The following is a 14,084-nucleotide window of genomic DNA, read 5'->3' as shown; positions in this document are numbered from 1 at the left end:
GAATAAGAGCTGCAAACTGCGTCTCTCGTTAAAACTCGCTCGCTCTTTTACACCAGCCTCTTTCCTCATTAAATTTAGTAAAATTTGAAATTTTTTCCAATTGGAAATTGTATTTTAGTTGTCAGTATATGCATTAGCATTACTGCATTAATGATAGACACAGGTACAGTAGGTATTTGATATATTAGCAGTAACACACCCACCTTTCTCGTATTTATTGTCCTTGATTTAAAATAAAAGGTGCTTTAAAAAGTCCTTGAATCTGGTGTTCATGAAAAAGTGGGAACCCTGTGACTAGTAAGAGTAAGATGGATAATTTGTATGGACAAGCACCCAATCCTCGCCCCAAATGCCACTTCACCCCATTGCCCCCTTTTTTGGTTTGGGCCACTGCCCCTCAAAATGTCTGTGCATGTCCACAGTGTGTTCCCGGTGTTGCTTTACAGAATGAACCTGCTTGGAGTTGAAAAGTCTTACTATTACTTGCGGGCTGATGGATGGGTTCTCTCCTGCATCAATGCAAGTTTTTAGAAGTCCTTTTCATTAAATTTTGCATCGCTGCTGCTTTTCTAACACGCAACTGCAAATTATAGGCTAAAGCCTCATTTATACTTCTGCGTCCTTCAGACCTGGCAGATGGAGCATGATAACTCCTGAGGGAGAGGTTTTGGAAGGCCAATCACAGGTCCGCTTAGAATTGATGCATTGTTACATTTTTGGAGAGGTGCACATCAAGGTACGTCGTAGGCTATGCGTGCTACACACAGGCTATGACGTAGCTACGCCGTACACTCGATGCAGAACAATAAATTGGGCTTTAGTGGCAAACACGCTTCATTAACTCAACATGCATGAGACAGCCTGACACCCAATTGCCTAACACAGCTGTCAATCAAGCTCAAGCATTATGCAAAAACGCATTTTATTTATTTTAGTATTTGAGATATTATAATAATTTTGTAATTATGTTAAAATGATTTAAACAACTGTTATTTAACAAATATTATATTTGTATAATAAACTGGGGGGGGCCTAGTCATTTTAGTGGGCGGGCCTATGCCCGTCAGGCCCGCCCGCTGGCTACCCTCATGATCATCTGTCTTTCTACTGAAATTTTCTGGCCTAGTCCACACGTACACAGTATTTTTATAACCAGAGTTTTTCCTCTGTTTTAAAAAACAATCGCGTCCACACAAGCACGGTTGTGAAACAAAATCTCTGTCCACATGAAAACGCAAAAACACGCTATGATTGGCTGCCTGATTTCCACATAGGTCCCATCCATGGCACCAATGCAGTGAGGGATGCCATGGGCTCAGTGAAACCCTTCTGCAAGTTCCTTTACTTTGGACTCGGTGACAAGTAACTGTATATACACAGGGGCAGGACCCAAGTGGACTGTAATATCTTCACACACTTGCCTTACTATTTTTTTATTATTGCATTCTGGCGCCTCTGTTCTGCAATACAATGTGATAACTGCGCATGTATCAGTATACATTTGATAAGCGCTGTTAGCAGAGTTATTAAAAGCTACGTCCGCCATTGCATAGACTCGACTTAACAAGACGAAATCTCCTGTTTCACCGTCTACACGACAACGCTGTAACCGGAGTTTCTAAAAATATTCACCCTGGCCGGAGTTTTCAAAAAAGTCTGGTTTCAGTGACCGGTAACTGCGTTTGCATGTGGACGAACAGCCAAACCGCGTAGAAAGAGCTGCGGTTTTGAAAATACCCGTGTTCGTGTGGACAGGGCCTCAGTTGATCTCTTGTAATGACTGTCTGTTTTTAGCTGTTCCAGATTCAGGTCTGTCTTCAGCTGCTGTAGGAGGAATATGTGCTGCTGTCTTTGTTGCTCTGCTTGTGGCTGCTGCTGTGATTTACTATCGCCAATGGAAATCTAGGAAAAGGAAAGCAAGAAAAAAAGGCAAGTATTACATACAAGTGATTGTTTTTGCACAATAAATATTGACATTTCGTCAATCTTTAAAAATATGTAAGTATGTAGTATTCTAATTGACCAAAGTAAGAGTTTGTTGTTGTTCACACAGATAATAGGGGACAGCGCGATGATCATCATCAGGTGAGATCCTATGAGCACTGAATCTATCTGTCTTCAAAATCCTGTGAATTTACAACAGATTAAGATCTGTGAGAACTCTTAAAGGTCCCATGGCATGGCATTTTTCTACTATTTTATAATGTTTCCTGAGGTGTACTTATATTGTTAGTATGATTTTTACATCATAAAATATCATAATTTAGAAATAAAAGGCATTTTTTCTATACTGCTGTTTGCCCTGTGGCTGAATGCCCTGTTACAAGAGGCGTGTCTGCTGTGAGACTTCAGTAAAAACGCCCACTGTTGTGATTGGCTGACATCTTTGCATTTGAAATGAGCGGAGGGGGCGTGGTTTAACGAGGCACGAGCAGGCACGAGCTGCTGCCAGAGAGACGGACCTGAGTTCACTTCTCATCAGTTCTCTCAGCATGTCTCAGTTCAGGGTGAACTGTTTTAGTTACAGCATATACTTCAGGTTATTAGTCTATTTCTAGTCGGAGGGGCTGTCACTCATGTCAGAAAGTTAGTAACTTTAGTAAATTATGGATCAGCGCTGACTCGAGACGCGAACCGTTTAGAACGATTCAGTCCGATTTGGTGAACTAATTCGGTTCACTAAAAAGAACCGGTTCAAAAGAAAGATCGTTCGCGAACCGGACATCACTAATGTACCAGAGACTGAGCTCAGCGATTGCTAACAAAGTTATTTATAGTAACTACTGAGTTATGAGAGCGCTGTCAGTCAGCGCGAGTTTATTGTGTTTGTATTTGAGAATTCTGAATAAACACGAGTCCCAGTCACGCCGAGTCTGTCTTCATCATTATTACCAACTTTGTAACACATGCAAAGTACCATTACAGCTGTCGAGATGAACGAGTTATGAGTAAGTGTTGATAATAGCATTATTTTTAGATATGTTCCTATCATATGAAAAGCGCCAGTGACGCGCATTGAGTACACAGCGCAAACAAAGACACAACAGCTGTAATCGAATGTAATCCAGTTTATTGTGGGGAAAGCTGGCTAGCCTAGCCGGATACGCTCACGCTTACCCCCCTTCTGCTTAATCTCACGCCGCGTTTGGTGCCTCCGCTGTGGGCCAGATGCAGTACTGGGGGTCGGGGATGTTGAAGGCAGAGCCTCGGCGTGTGTAAGGTTTATCTCTAAAGATGTTACTCTGCTGATGTTGAGCAGAAACTCATGCCTGTATGCACATAGACGCGACGAGGACGTACAAAAACACTGACTCACAAGATAGAAAACACGAAAACACCGTTCTGTCGGGAGAGAGAGAAGCCGTTGCGTGTGCACGAATAATAAATAATTAGCTACACATAAGAAATCACTGATCACAGATCAGAAGGAACTGAAAAAAGACTTCTGTTTTCATTTGTACATCCAAACACTGAGAAACTGCCAGCGTTCACTCGTTCACAAGCAATGATCTCTCAAGTGTTTGCATGGGCGTGACAGATTCTCTGGGCGGAGGAAAGGGAGGAAACCGTTCCTGCTTGGACGTCAAACCAGGAGACTTCAGGATTGGCTCGTCTGGCCTGTCATTTTCTCAAAGGCAGAGAAAGACAGCCAGAACTCGGGTTTACTCCGATCAACATTTCTATCCACTTGGGGACAATATTCAGGCTAGGGGAACTCATATTAATGTTGAAAAACCTCATAAAATGAAAATTTCATGCCATGGGACCTTTAAGGCCATAATGACATCATTTTGAAGAAAATCAGGCCAAAAAGAAGTTTCGATGGTTCAAAACCAGTGTTGGGAGTAACGCGTTACAAAAGTAATGCATTACAATAACATATTACGTTTTGCTGTAATGTAGTAGTGTAAGGCATTACTAATAAATTTTCAGTAATATTTTACTCGGTACATGTTCAGTAACGCTTGCGTTACAACACACTTTTAGCCCAAAATGTAATTGTCAAAAAAACAAAACAAGCAGGACCGTGAGACATTAAAGGATTAGTTCACTTTTAAATAAACTTTTGCTGATAATTTACTCACCCCCATGTCCATCCAAGATGTCCATGTCTTTCTTTCTGCAGTCGAAAAGAAATTAAGGTTTTGGATGAAAACAGTCCAGGGTTTTTCTCCATATAATGGACTTCAATGGGCAACAAACGGTTCATGGTCCAAATGACAGTTTCAGTGCAGCTTCAAAGGGCTTTAAACGATACCAGACGATGAATAAGGGTCTTATCTAGCGAAACGATCAGTTTCTGCGAGAAACCGAGCAGTATTTATGCTATTAATTTACCTCTTAAGTTTAACAGACGAACGTGATCATCTCTGAGCTCCGCCATAACTTCCGGAAAGTGAGGTCAAATTAGATCGTGGTCATAGATATATCGATAGTAGATGCCTCATTCTACTGATCCGTGCAGTCGCTAATGAGGCATCTACGTATACATCTATGACCACGATCTAATTTGACCTCACTTGCCGGAAGTTATGGCGGAGCTCAGAGACGATCGCGTTCGTCTGTTAAGAGGTTGAAACAGATGTGCACTTGAAAGGCTGCAGTGACGAGCATTGAGCAGATGACAGTCATGATAGTGCATGCAGTGATCTCCTCATTAAAAAGCGATTTCTGCACTCACGAATACTTTCACCATAAATAACAATGCAAACATGATGTAAATACAGTAAGATCTTCATTGTGCAGTGTAACGGGGTCATTGATTGGCAAGTGTCCAGATAAACCCGCGCTTGGGTGATCGTAAAGAGAGCGGTCTTTGATCGCTTTCTGTATATCATTTAATCACAATTTATTTTAATGCTACCAAGAGAAACAATGTAAAGTTGATCGTTTAGGTACATCCTTTCTAACCCCAACACTGCTGTGATTTAGGTTAAAAATGCATATCAAATGATCTGTAATAACAGACAAAGCAATAGTGACCACATAATTAGTTACTCACAGTTATGTTGGGCCAAATTACATTACTGTCGGATCCAATATAGTACAGCATCATCTTTTAGTTTAAATCTTTCTGAAAATACACTGTGCCTTGTTTGAAAAACAATCCGCGGTAAAATTAAGTGAACAGAGTGCCAAGTTCTTACTGACGCCGTCTGGAACATCATTAAAAATAAAGTTCATCCACTCTTTCCTAATGTTGGGATCAGAAGGACGGCAATGCAAAGACAGGGGTTGTCCACAACTTGGCACTGCACAGCGTCTTGTTGTATTCGGAGCCATCTTTATAATTTGGTTTCTGCACAGAGACCTGCGTTTGCCTCTCTCGTTATTTACCTACCATGTGTGCGAATCGGTGGGCGAGGCTAAACCAGCAGTGATGTAGAAGCAGGCGTTGATCTTCTGCAGGAGCGGTGTTTAGCTACACTATTACGTTATAAATGGGCACGTTTCACGTCCTGTGGTTATAACAGATTGGCTTCAATATACCGTAAGCTGTTTTTAGACTAACGAGAAAGTTTTCAGTTCTGAAACGTACTGGATGTTTTTATAGTACAATGATCTCTTGTATATAAAAACATCAAGGGAATTTATTTCTCAGTTCATGACCCTTATAAAGCAATACGTTTGTATAAAGTGCTATATAATAAACGTGACATGACTTTACAGGAGTGCAGAGCTGCTGCAAACACATCCATATCTCTATGATCAGATACTTTCTTTGCTGCCGTTTCCTCACTGCTGTCGACAAGAACATCTCCAGCGTAACTGCTGTCATTTTTGTTGTGTTTATTTTGTTATTGAGAGGAAAGTGCGCAGCATGTATTTACAAATTCATCTAAACTCAGCCCTCAAAAGTGTGAAAGGCTTCAGGATGTTCGCAGTTTATCGCTGGTCATGTATTTAAAAAAAATGTTGCCACTAAGTTGAGAACGAAATAGTGTGTGTGTGGTTTTATTCATAAATCATCAACAATAATAACTTGCTTATTCAAGAGAGCGCTCTTGTTCTGTTTTACTTAAGAATGAAGAACAGGGTCTTTACATTCAGTAAAGCACATTTTTGTGTTTGTGTAACTGAATCATCAATCCTGATCATTTGTTTCACCTTCTCTGAATCTGCTTCTTTCTTTCAGGAGAATCGTGCAGAAGCAGTGCTCCTTAATCTGACTCCACAGATAGATGTTGATGATAGGACGTCCCAGAATGAGAATGAGACTGCACTCATGGCTACTGATAATGAGATGTCTGCTAGTGTGACTTGAGACTACTGGGATTTCACAGTAACATTAATTGAATCGATGAAGAGAATTTAGGGGAGAAAGGAAATTCTGAAATATTCATCGCTCCTGGTGAAATAGTGTCAGGATACTAAACATATCAGTAATCCATGGAATATCAGCATTGTGTCCTTGATCAAACTCTGAAACCCAGAACTGAAACTGTTAAACACTGTGGAGAAAAGCGGCATATAATATTTATTTATTTATATATATTTAATATTTATATACTGGCTGCTGTGCAAGCCTTTTAATGGAATTAATCATCTTAAAGATGTTTTAAGTACATTTCACAAATGTGCACTGATAAAACAATATTTGTTTATGTATTTCAGATGTTTGCTAATTCCTATGCATGTCTTCATTGTTGAAAAGTGCAAAAGTCTAATTTTTTTTTGTACTGTTACAAAAACTGTAAAGTGTAACATTCAAGCTTTTGTAAAGCATTTGCGATGATGATGATTAGGTTTGTAATGTGAAGTTTGTGCATTTCATGTGAGGAGGAAGATGGAGACCTGTGGTGCCTTAAAGGTAAAGATTCACGTCTTCATTATATGCCTGTTTCTCTTCTTGCCTGTTTCGTTTCTTAAAGCATGTTGAGCTGTGCTGTATTCTGATTGTAATTTCATATTTTGTGTATTCCTGTTTGTATTGTAGAATATGATCACTGTGTGATGGAAATGATCGCCTGCACTTGAACAGGTAAAGTATGTCGGTCCCAATTAAATCTGTTTGTCTAAACAATGGAAAAGACCTGTAATTGTATAATTCTCTTTCTTTCTCAGGTTTGTCAGAGCTGTTTCCAGAGTCAGCGTTCAAAGAGATCATCAACTTCTGCTGAACATTGAAAACGGCTCCTGCTTGGAAGAATTTAGAAATGTCGTCGAAGTGCCTATTTTATACGTACGCTGTGTTCTTGTTCGATGTTCTTGCAATGGAAAGGACCTTTAAAGATCTGTATGTTCATGTGTAGATTCTATTAAATGGCATCGTTTTCTCTTATAAGAGCTAGAATTTCAATTTGTGTCATGATTTTAGTGATGAGTTTATCAGAAATAACTGAGCTATGCTAAAACTGAATCGTTTTAAAAGCCCTTAAACCACATGCGCACACTACTGACACCTTAAGCACACACTCACAAACTGAAATCAACCACATATTGCCAGGTGTTCATGCTGAACCAGTTTGACTACCCAACAGATCAAACCACATTTAAATTAGAAAAATAGATGAGTATTTTCTATGTTTTGCTCTTGGAGATGTACATCCACACACAGTCTGAATTAGTTTTGAGACTTCAGCAGTCAAACATGAAAATGCTGGGCCATACAACATAGTTGTTAAAAGTCGTTGTTACAAAGCAAACTCTTTTGAAGATTTTAAGGGACCGTTTCACCAGAATCCCTCACAGGAATTGTATTATGTGATCAGCCTGGGGAAGTTGTACTTGGGAACTATGATTGATTTGTAAACTGAATTTCTCTGGTAAAGTGGATCTTTAAAGCAAACCAGACTTTATTCTTGTCAAGGAATTTGAGTGTTTTTTTGTGTGTGTTTTTTTTGTGAATGGTTTACATCTGTTCAGTTGAAAGTTATGGACATCTTAAAATAAAGTAAAAATGAATGGGATTATAAGGATAGCTAAAATTATAGAGTCTAAGCACGCTTAATACAGAGCTGCCAACTCTCACGCATTGGCCGTGAGACACGCATTTGATTGGTTTCCACACCCCCGATTTCTCACGCTGAAGTGCCAACCCGGTCTGTCAAATGCCTGAAATGAGTTTATCTATAGCCTATATCTACATGTTGAGCCGATCATGCTTTCGGTGAGGGGGTTCAAGATAAATGGGCAAATAAATACGGTGTTGCGCGACCTAAAGCTACATACTGTTTTGGGTTCTGACGAGAACGAGCCTGTAATGAGAGAAGTTGAGCGCTGTGACGCTCAGAGGTGCGTTTCCCGAAAGTGTCGTTTGCTAACTATGGTCACAAGTTCCGTCATTATAAGCATAGTTAAACGAGTCGTGTTTCCCGAAACCATAGTTCCAACGAACGTTCGCAAACAGCATCGCAAAGTTGATTTGCATACGTTTTGTTCTTGCACTGATGTTAAATTTGTAGCCATTTTGCACTTGGGCAGCCAGTTTGAGATATAGGCTATATTTGAGTATTGTGTGTAATGATTCTGACAGTTTTTTCCATTGAAATGACTGGGGAAAAGTGTCCCAATAACCCTGAATGCCTATACTCTTTGAAATCATAATTACATTGCATTATGAAGCTTGCACCCCAAATATTATAACATTCTTCATGAACAATTATTCAGTTATTTGTAACAATCTCATTGTAAAAAAAGAAGAAGAAAAAGAAACATGGTTTCAATGTAGCCAGCTACTTTTTGATAGTAACTTGTAGTGTAGCTATTTTCAAAAGGATAGCTTGAATATAACTTAACTACTCAAAGTAGTTTTTACTACAACACTGTTTTTTTAGATCAGCCACAGCAAAAAAGAACCACACAACAGACAGAAGAGCAACAGACAGGACAGACAGTTATTTTCCTTTTTCTTCCCTGTAAAAGTATGCTGTAGGTTGATGTATAATCAATTTGTTCTATTTAGACAAAACCATGCCTCTACATAGTGCTTTAAAATTGTGTGTGTGTGTGTGTGTGTGTGTGTGTGTGTGTGTGTGTGTGTGTGTGTGTGTGTGTGTGTGTGTGTGTGTGTGTGTGTGTGTGTGTGTGTGTGTGTGTGTGTGTGTGTGTGTGTGTGTGTGTGTGTGTGTGTGTGTGTGTGTGTGTGTCTATAGGATATACTGTATACAAAGCGTCATATAGATGCATTTTGTCTTAATATAAATAATTAATTATCAACCTTATCTATCAAAGGCAAAAAAGAAATCAACAACAAAAACCAATACTACCCCGTTCAAATGCTGATGCAGAGAGAGTGTTTTCTGTGATGTGTGTGTAGCTATTATATTATTATTATTTATTTTATTTTTTGTTGCAATTTTTGCTTTGTTCGCGGCAAAATTTTGGTTGGCCCCACCATATCTCACTCTAAGTTTTTTTGAAAAGTTGGCAGCTCTGTTAATATGACAGGGACAGTTAATTAAAATATATTCAATGGCACGACAGTCTTTTACAATCAAGATACTCAAAAACATTTAGTACATTTCAAAACTGTTAGTGACTGCTGCAAAAGCTCGCGTGGTGTTAAGCGTTATGGATATGAGATGTTGGTTTCTTTACATCCAGACCAGAAGTGATCATTATGTCTCAGAAGTGATCATTATGTCTCAGAAGTGATCATTATGTCTCTTCTGGTATGTGATTCCAACACTTCTACTCAAGCTAACTAGCTGTTCAACTCAATCCTTAGCAATATAAACACATGAGTCTAATCAACTCATTTTAAAAAGCTTTTTATGTTGTGTACTCGATTTAGATGAAGGCTGTTGCTGGAAAGGTGAACGCTAGATGGCGCTCTTGTAAAGTATACATAGCCTACTCTGCTACTTTTTGCAAAAGGTCCCACGTCAACTAGCTCAAAGTATTATTAGACTGTCTTCTTAATATCTGCACTTTGAGGAGAGAAGACTGCCTCTGTTTCCAACTCATCAGCTGATTCTGTTGCACTGGCAGCACTTTGTCAAAATTATGATCTGTGCTGTATTCCACAAGGAATTATTTTGTCACGTTGAGCTGTTCTGTTGCATGTTAAAAGTCATCGTCACTCGTCAGTAGCATCTTCCTGGTAATATTTATCATATATAAAATGCACCATGCTATGATATACTGCACAGGAATGGATATGTTTTGATAGTGTCACTAGGGTGACCACCATCAAACAAACCAAATGTGGGACGATTACTAAGTTTGTGTGGGACATGTTACCAACACTAAAACATAACCTGAAACTGTTGTATAATCTTAAATTCAACATCACTGAGCCCAAAGGCAGCAGGCATCATGCAGATAACTACTTTGGAAACAGTTCTGACCAAGTGCAACTAAAATCCAACTAAATAAATAATGAAACAAATAAAACAACATTAAATTAGTTAATCTTATATATTAATTGATTTATATATATATATATAGCTGCCAACCCTCCCGTTTTTTCCGGGTTTCTCACGTATTTTAGCTCTTTTCCCGCTGTTTTCCCGTTTTAGTATTTTCCCGTAAAATATCCCGTATTTATACGTTCTGATTGTGTTAACTCAGAACACGCAACTATCTGGTTTAGTGCCAGAAGACGCGAATAAGAAGTTGCGCGCACTGTGAGAAAATGTGTCTGTGCACTCATCCAAGAGCGCGCACATGACTCTCAGCGCGCAAATATTGAGTTCTCTTTCAAGTCTTGCTCTTGAACGGACAAACTCACGCAAAAAGTATGTCAACATGTCCATATTGATGAGTATTCTAGCAGACATAGTCTGTAAATGGCTTAAGTAAGCTTTATACAGTCCAGAAAAGACGACGCATATCAGTGCATTAGGTCTTAAAGGGGCAGTAGCCTTTACTGCTGTCTGTTTAATGTCAAACAACAAAAGACAAGGACATCACTCACTGCTCTTGATTGAATAGCTTTTGTAAGTTTAATAGGATTAATCTTAAATTTATACAGTCGAATATGCAATGTTATTTTACATTTGATCAATTTCTGTACCTGAAAACTAATGTTAGACGTACCTGAAAAACCTGAAAAGCATAGTTTATTTTATTAGTATCTTTGCTCGATAGTATTTATTTGTGCTGCTGCTTGTATTTAAATGATTTGTTCTTCTTCTTATTTTTTTTTTTTATTTGACAGTAGTCCTTTTTTCCCTGAACATAGCAAATACTGAACCATACCGAAACGGTGAACCTAAAACCGTGATACAAACTGAACCGTGAGCAATCTGTACCGTTACACCCCTAGCGTAACGTATGATAAAATGACTGAAAAAAGGTTGGGAAACACTGGCTTAGGCTACTATCGAAGAAGAAGAAGACAGTTGCAGCCGCGGGCGGGAGGAAGAGGGAAAAAGTAGCGGGAAGTAAACTTCAAGGAGAGTAGAGTAGATGAGTGTGATGTGCAATGATGGATCAGGACGCTGACGGCCAAAATCAAAATATTTTGTGTAGTTATAAACTCTTTAGACTTTTTTTTTTAAGTTTGTGGGTAAGAATCGTGTAAAAAAAAATCCCTTATTTTGTGGATGGATTCTGGGAAATCTCCCTTATTTTCAATGTTCAATGTTGACAGCTATGTTTATATACAGAACTATCCATTCGTTTTCTGACAGGGAACACATGGAACGAATCACCGCTCCACATTTTGATTGACAGCCATCACAACCTACTAGTGACCGTGTTTACTCCTTTCTTTTCAACCATTGGATATGGTTTAAAAAACAGCTTTTGTATTTGTGTAAGACGGGATGTTACTTCTGACGAAGCGCTGTTAAATATAGGTGAAAAACGATGCTGCAAAAATAATAAATAAAATGCTTTCTTAAAAAGGCAAAAGAACGCATGCATGTTTTCTCAATATGATCATTAAAAATCAACAGACTAGTGAAAATGCGGGACATTTTCTGAATATGCGACTTGCGGGACAAGGGGTGAAAATGCTGTGCGGTACAACGCAAAGCGGGACAGGTGGTCACCCTAAGTGTCACTCACATCTGTTTCTGCACCACAAATGCCTGTCATCATCTGATATTGATAGAAGGGCCATAGCCTTATCACCCTGTAGCCCAAGACTGGTTGCCCACTGAAGCTAAGCAGGGTTGAGCCTGGTCAGTACCTGAATGGGAAACACCTGGGAGAATAGGAAGAGGTGTTAGTGAGGCCAGCACCCCGTGGTCTGTGTGGGTCCTAACGCCTAGTGAGGACGACACTATACTATAACAAGCACCGTCCTTCGGATGAGACGTTAAACGAGGTCGAGGGCCTGACTCTTTCTCAGATCATTAAAAATCCCATGCCACTTCTCGTAAAAGAGTCCTGGCCAAATTCCCTCCATTGGCCCTTATCAATCATGGCCTAATAATAATCCCCATGCTTTCAATTGTCTCTACACTCTCTCTCCTCTCCACCTATAGCCGGAGTGAGGAATGAACGCTGGCGCTGTTGTACTGTGGCTGCTGTAGCTTCATCCGGGTGGTGTTTGAGGAGAGACCCTTGACATACCTGATGTACATGCTTAGTAAAGCTCTCTATAAATGCCTCAAGCAAAGAAAAAGCGTCAAAAGTCTCCTAAATGAGACTTTAACCAAAGTGTCTTAAGTCCAGGCTTTATTACTGCTGGCCAGTTGCTGACTGACGCGCTGCAAGCAGAGAGAATGTATCTCATTTATGCTCAGCTTCAACAGAAATGGACTCCCATGTTCTTTGGGACTTTTACAGTACATCCGCTGATAGACGCAAGTGCCGTTATAAAATTATGTTAAAGGGTTAGTTCACCCAAAAATGAAAATTCTGTCATTAATTACTTACCCTCATGTCGTTCGACACCCGTCAGACCTCCGTTCATCTTCGGAACAGAAATGAAGATATTTTAGTTGAAATCTGATGGCTCTGAAAGGCCTCCATTGGCTCAATGGCACCGTTCACTCTCAAGACCCTTAAAAGGTACTAAAGACGTCGTTACAAAGTCCATCTCACTACAGTGGTTCTAAAATAACTTTATGAATCGGCGACAATAGTTTTTGTCCGCAAAAAAACCCTAAATAACGACTTACATAGTGATGACGATTTCAAAACAAAGCATCATGAAGCTTCGAAGCGTTATGAATCACTGAGTCGATTCAGCGGTTTGAATCGCCAAATTTCAGCAGTTTGGCGGTTTGACACATGATCCGAATCATCATTCGGCTCAGTGATTCATAACGCTTCGAAGCTTCATGAGGCCGTGTTTTGAAATCGTCATCACTATGTAAGTCGTTATTTAGGGTTTTTTTGCCCACAAAAACTATGGTCGCCGATTCATAAAGTTATTGTAGAACCACTGTAGTGAGATGGACTTTGTAGCGACGTCTTTAGTACCTTTTAAGGGTCTTGAGAGTGAACGGTGCCATTGAGCCAATGGAGGACTTTCAGAGCCATCAGATTTCAACTAAAATATCTTAATTTCTGTTCCGAAGATGAACGGAGGTCTTACGGGTGTCGAACGACATGAGGGTAAGTAATTAATGACAGAATTTTCATTTTTGGGTGAACTAACCTTTTAAATAACTGCTGCAACCAATGGAGCAAAACAAACATATTTGCTAATGCTAACTTATTTCTACACAGGCTACACAGCAGATTAATGACTAACCTAAACCAACGTCCCTTTCTAGGAAAGGCTGTTCACTCTACGGCCCTATTTGCAACACCTCCGGGCAGCTATGCATGGTACTGCCTGCCAGGGCCGTGCGCAGACATTTTGGGGGTAAGGTACTCAATAATAAGTGAATCGTCGAATCATTCATTCAAACCGGCTGATTAATTCATGAAATAAGCAAGTGCACATTGACTTTATGGCTGCGTCCAAAACCTGGAAAATGCTGCCTTCGGAGGACACATTTCAAGGCAGGAAGGCATCAAGGCATGTCCGAATCTAATGTTAGCTCATTGGTCTCCTGAGATACCTTCATCTGATCGAGTTTTGAAGGCAGCATAAATGTATCCTTCGCTGCCTTTGATATCCCACAATCCTGTGCTTTCCATTTTGTGACAGTTGAGCTGGGGAAAAAGGATGGTGTCCGAAAGTTGCGTTTGCTGGTCAGTTTGTGTAAATGTAGATTTTTGACCAACATTTTTCA

At 39.7% G+C, this 14,084-nt stretch overlaps 1 protein-coding gene and 1 long non-coding RNA gene across 5 annotated transcripts in view; both read left to right on the top strand.

Moving 5' to 3' along the window:
* The window catches only part of LOC307120270 (uncharacterized protein), a 911,732-nt gene that overhangs the window by 705,607 nt on the left and 192,041 nt on the right, over nucleotides 1-14,084 (top strand). The gene's annotated exons all lie outside the window — the stretch shown is intronic.
* LOC307120128 lies at nucleotides 6,743-7,278 on the top strand. Its single transcript, XR_013815753.1, has 3 exons — nucleotides 6,743-6,811; nucleotides 6,938-6,982; nucleotides 7,066-7,278. It is a non-coding gene; the product is annotated as an uncharacterized lncRNA (long non-coding RNA).

This window comes from Gobio gobio, assembly GCF_949357685.1.
Source record: "Gobio gobio genome assembly, chromosome: 24".
NCBI classification, from domain to species: Eukaryota; Metazoa; Chordata; class Actinopteri; order Cypriniformes; family Gobionidae; genus Gobio; species Gobio gobio.
Note: the sequence above shows the minus strand (reverse complement) of the source record. Positions and strands in the feature narration are given on the sequence as shown.